At 50.1% G+C, this 5252-nt stretch overlaps 1 protein-coding gene across 1 annotated transcript in view; it reads right to left on the bottom strand.

Moving 5' to 3' along the window:
* Positions 1-4873, bottom strand: part of MICAL3 (microtubule associated monooxygenase, calponin and LIM domain containing 3) — a 211428-nt gene extending 206555 nt beyond the window's left edge. The window contains exon 1 of the mRNA XM_012651059.1: positions 4828-4873. The gene's annotated coding sequence lies outside the window, so the exon portion shown is untranslated. The remainder of the gene's footprint in view (positions 1-4827) is intronic.
* Between the last annotated feature and the right edge of the window lie 379 nt (positions 4874-5252).

The following is a 5252-nucleotide window of genomic DNA, read 5'->3' as shown; positions in this document are numbered from 1 at the left end:
GGACGCAAGCCCCCTTTAGACTTAAATCGGCAGGGGAGGGGAGAGGACAGGGCTGAGAGCAACTGAAGTTTCACTTTGCCTTTACATTTTTTCTTAAAGCAGTAAGGAAAAGTCAATATAAGCTACTGGTTACCCACTTGGCTGTGCTATTCCTCTCTTCCCAGAGTTAACCAGACTGAATCCTTTGCTGGATATACAATTAAACACCTCATGCAGGAAGCCCCCCCTGCTGGATTTCACTCTCACACAACACACATCCACTCCTGTGACAGACACTGAGCTGGGCACTGCAGAGGGATGCAGGGCTTAGCAGAGCCGAAAAAGGCTGTTGTCCTGCCCAAGGAAGTTACTACTTAGCAGAAGCTCCTGCCCTTCCTCTTCCACCTTTCACCAAGGTACAAGCCGACAGTCCTATTTCTTCTCCCTGCTTCAATCTAATGATCGCTTTCTTTTTTTTTTTGTTTTAAGATACGACACAATTTTCTCTCCTCTGTGAAACTCCAACTCACCAATGACAAAAAGTCAATGAAATGCAGGGTTTGGGGTGACAGTTTCCTGGACATCCCTCCCAGCTTCCTGATAACGGTGCCTTTATACCTACAGATGGCTAAATCCCACCCGCAAGAAAACAGCAACTCATGAACAACATCCCTGCATCCCACAGGGACAGTGATGTTGTTGGATGCAGAGATGTTGTTCTGTCCACTGGAATATCCCAAGCACCTGAGTGAAGGATACTTCCCACCACCCCACCCAATTCCATGGGATCAGAGTTGAATTCTGAAAAGTGCAACCAAAGATGACAGAGGCGGTAGCTGGAGGGAAGGGGAAGTCCACAGAGAGTTTAGGTAAATTTCCAAACAACATTCCCACTATTCCTACAATGCACTGCATTATTTGTGAAAGCTAAAGACCAAAAAGAAATCAGAGTTTCAACTTTGCCATCTACAGTAGAAACTGAGAGTCTTATCTGCTGCACAGGTTTTAGCACAAGTGCCTCCAGTTTTACAATTTCAACCAGCAGCTTAAGTAAAAAAGCCTGGGCACTAAAGATGCCCTCTGGGTTAGATTACCAGAAATTTCCTTTGTCCACAAACCACTTCAATTCTCTCTGTCCCTAATCTCCCCATCTGGTCTTATTAAATACTTCATATTGTCCAAATGTAGATGTTTTTTTTTCAGCTCTGATTATTTTTTCTAAAGTAATGACACTCCCACCTGGCTAGAAGAATGCTTCTGGTAAAAGAAAAGACCAGAGTCTGAAAACTGTACTGCAATGAAGAATAAAGCCCTCATCTAACCACAGCCACCCATGAGAGGGGAGGCAGCAGCGGCAGGTGTTAGGGGCTCTGAGGTCTGCGCATTAGTCACCGCTAAAGCATTGCAGACAGGAGTGTGCATGCACTCGGGAATCAAAAAGCCCAGGCTGAGCCCCAGCCTTGCTTTCAGTCAAGGCTTTGTCACTTACTGTCATTCCTTTGACCCGAGATCTCACCAAACCCTGTAAAATTGAGGGTGAGTCCTACCTTGAATACTGTTGTGAGGAATAAATGAAGTAATGAATATAATGCACCAAGTGCAGGTTCCCACGGATATGCACTCAATAAATGTTAACTATCCTTAGCTATCTAGTAATCAGAAAAGCAAAATGGCCTTTCACTTCTTTAAGTCCTTTTGCTTCCAAAAAAAAAAAAGGTGTGTGGGGCTTTTTCCTCCACACACATCAATGAAATGTAATATAAGAAGGAAGACCTGGCTGGGCGCGGTGGCTCACGCCTATAATCCTAGCACTCTGGGAGGCCAAGGCGGGAGGATCGTTTGAGCTCAGGGGTTCAAGATCAGCCTGAGCAAGAGCAAGACCCTGTCTCTACTAAAAAAAAAAATAGAAAGAAATTACCTGAACAACTAAAAATATATAGAGAAAAAATTAGCTGGGCATGGTGGCGCATGCCTGTAGTCCCAGCTACTCGGGAGGCTGAGGCAGAAGGATCGCTTGAGCCCAGGAGTTTGAGGTTGCTGTGAGCTAGGGTGACACCACAGCACTCTAGCCCAGGCAACACAGTGAGACTCTGTCTCAAAAGAAAAAAGACAAAAGAAAAAATAAAAAAAAAAAAGGAAGACCCAATTCAAGTCCTAGCTCAGGGACAACTCACTTGAAATTTAGAGCAAATCATATCACCTCCATTTCATCTATAAAATGGGAATAATATACCATATTAAACTTTCATGACCTCACAGACAAGAATCAATGAGTTAACAGGTGATAAAAAGCTTCCACTTCCTCAAAGAAAAAGCAATAAGTAAATCCAGAGGATGATTATTAAAATGCCAAACCCAGTATTACGGGACATAAATAAGCTAATAATGGTCCTTACTTTTTCAAGAACATTAGGTTTGATGGCCTTTTAATCTGCTCACATGGAGCCTGCTACAAGTCGGAGGAGGGAAACGACTGCTGCTCGGACAACCCTGTTTAGAGGTAGGGCCCATCACAGCCAAGACCCTACCCCTGTGCACTGGTCAGGCCTTGACCATCCTGGGCCACTTCTAAGATGCCAGCGCTGGAAGAAATCAGGTAATGCTTCTGGTTCCACCTGGACATGTCAAACCAACAACCACCAAAATCCTCACCTGCTGTGGGACTACTCAACAGACCCAGGAAAAGGTCAATGCTTACCATCTGCTCTCCTGTACTGAGTGGTATAAGACCTCTTCCAGGGCATGCACCATCCTTTCTTTAAAAATGCAACACATGAGCCAGGAGAAAGAGCTCAATCTTTCCTTATTTTTATTTCTAAGTCCAAGGTGTTTCATTTTTAACCTACCATTAGAATGTCCAGAGAGCTGGAAGCTGGAGTAGAAGGAGCGAGGGCAGCTAATCTTTCTAATTTATAGATGGTGCATGCAATCAAAACTGCATCCAATTTCATTATCCCCAGGTGTCTCAAACCCAAGGAGGAAAGGAAAAATTTACTTATGGTTACTGAACACCTACCATGTGCGAAGCACTGTGCTAAGTACTTTACATACGTTCTTTCCAAAGCCCATTTTCTCTCCCACACCTAGTAACACTACGAAATAACCACCACTGAATGGAGATCATCCCAAATGGGTGGGTGGGGGGCATAATCTGTAGTCTAGTTTTAGACACTTCAAAATGTTAGCATTGTGAACACAAAAAAGAGCCTTGGCTAAGGAACCAGGTCCAAGTTTTGAAACATTCTTTACAAGAGGAACACCCAAATCATGTCTTTCCTATAATTCTGAAATTAACTCATGCTATTTAATACACTATTAAAAAGATTAAAAACGTTTACACTTGGAGCAAAAGAAAAACTCACTGTAGGGCAAAAACAACTGGGGCCAAATTTCTGACCTGAGTAGCACATTTAATAATCAAATATGGAATTTATAATATTCTCTTAAAGGCCCTTCAGAGATGTGCTCACAGGAGAAGGCAACCACAACAATGAACTGGCATCTGTGTGGCCAGGTAATGAGAAGGGGAAGCTTTCCTGCCGGCTCCCGCAGCGATTTATAGTAAGATGTCTTTCTTACCATAAAACTTAACTCATTCTCACCCCTAGGGTACAAGCCATCAACCTAAATGATTGTCTATGTAGCGAACTGTCAGATGGGACCAAATGAACATTGGTGTCCGGATATTTAAACGCCATTCTCTCCATCTCACACACACACACACACACACACACAACACAAAACAGAAACAAAAACACCGTCCACAGTTCACCTACATTCCTCTGCATTAACCCATTTCATGCAAACTACAATTAACGTCTGCATTAAACCTCAACATGAAAAGAATATGAACCTGTTTTTGTATTCTTGGAAATACTTTATCTGCATTCAGACCCAGGAGAGAAATCAACCAAAATATAGGTCCATGTCCCTCACTGGGATGAGGTACAGAGGCCCTGCCTGGGGGGTCTGGCAGACCCCTTCCTCCCAGCAAACACTTGTGAATGAGCTGATGATGCCAGAAACCTGCAAAGCTGAGGCTCTCGCTTCATCGGGCTTTCTGCTAACACCAGGCAAGCCCCGGACCTGTGCAGGGCTCCTCAAGGTGATTTTCAAACCTAATTTCCAGCGTACCACGGAGACCTCCAACAGCGCTACCACCTTGTAAGGCAGCGAAGGGGGCGGCCCTTAGGTAAGCGTCGTGCGTGGCTGCCATCACCTCATGCACTCACCTCCGCCACCAAAAACTAAAAAAACACTCAGGGCTATCTCGGGGCCACCTGCCATAACGGCCCCAGCAGCCCTCACTCACGGCGCACGCCAGGCTCCACACCAGGCCACCAGGACCGGGCTTCCCGGGGACCGGGCTCGGGCGGCAGGACGGACCTCGGAGCCCGGTCCAGCCGAGCCGTCTCCGGCCCGCCCCAGAAGCCTCCCAGTCTCCCGACCCCCAGCCACTCCGACCCCGACAAGGAGCGGGAGCCCCCCTTGGCTGCCCCGGCGCCAGCCTGCCCGGGAACTCGGGGACCCCCCCCCCCGCCGTTCCCGGCCGCAGGTCCAAGCCCTGAGGTCAAGGACAGGGCCGGCGAGGGCCGCGCGCCCGGAGGGGCTTGCTCGCGCCTTGCCCGCCAGCGAGCGGGCTGGAAGCGGCCGCCAGAAGGAGGCGCCAGGTGTTCACGGCCGCCCGGGCGGCAGGGCTTCACCCACATGTTGGCGCGGCGGCGGCCGCCGGCTCCGCAGCCGCCCGTAGGGGCCAGCCGGGCCCGGAGCCCTGCGCTCGGGGCGTGAGCGGGATGCGGCTCCTCAGGGGCGGTTGGGCCGGCCGCGAACCCGAAGCCCCGTCCTCACCTCCGCCTCATGCTGTTGTGTCCCCGCGGCTCTGGCGTCCCGTGGCCGGCCCGGGCCGCCCAGCCCCGCTCCGGGACCCGCAGCCCCGCAGCCCCGCAGCCCCGGCGCGCCAGCCCGCAGGGTCGGGCGCGGGCAACGGCAAGAGCAGCGGCAGGAGCAGCGGCGCCACCGCCGGTGGCTGGGCGGGCAAATTGAAGGGCGGGGGCTGCGGCCCTACAGGCCCGACCACGGGACCCCGGCCTCGGGGGCGGGAGATCTCAGTGCGCCTCTGGGACCGGCACGTGGATCGTCCTCAGGGACCCCGTTGCTACGTGCAGGCTCAGATTTTCCAGAATCTCATGGATCGTATGCATAACCTAAAGAAATAGGCTGTCGCCACGCCCTTCCTCCTCTCCGGCCCCCGCACGGTCCATATGGTACAGTCC

The sequence above is a fragment of the Propithecus coquereli genome, unplaced genomic scaffold, assembly GCF_000956105.1.
Source record: "Propithecus coquereli isolate 6110/MARCELLA unplaced genomic scaffold, Pcoq_1.0 Scaffold346, whole genome shotgun sequence".
In the NCBI taxonomy this organism is placed as follows: domain Eukaryota; kingdom Metazoa; phylum Chordata; class Mammalia; order Primates; family Indriidae; genus Propithecus; species Propithecus coquereli.
The sequence above is the reverse complement of the archived record's forward strand: the minus strand, read 5'-3'. Positions and strand labels throughout refer to the sequence as shown.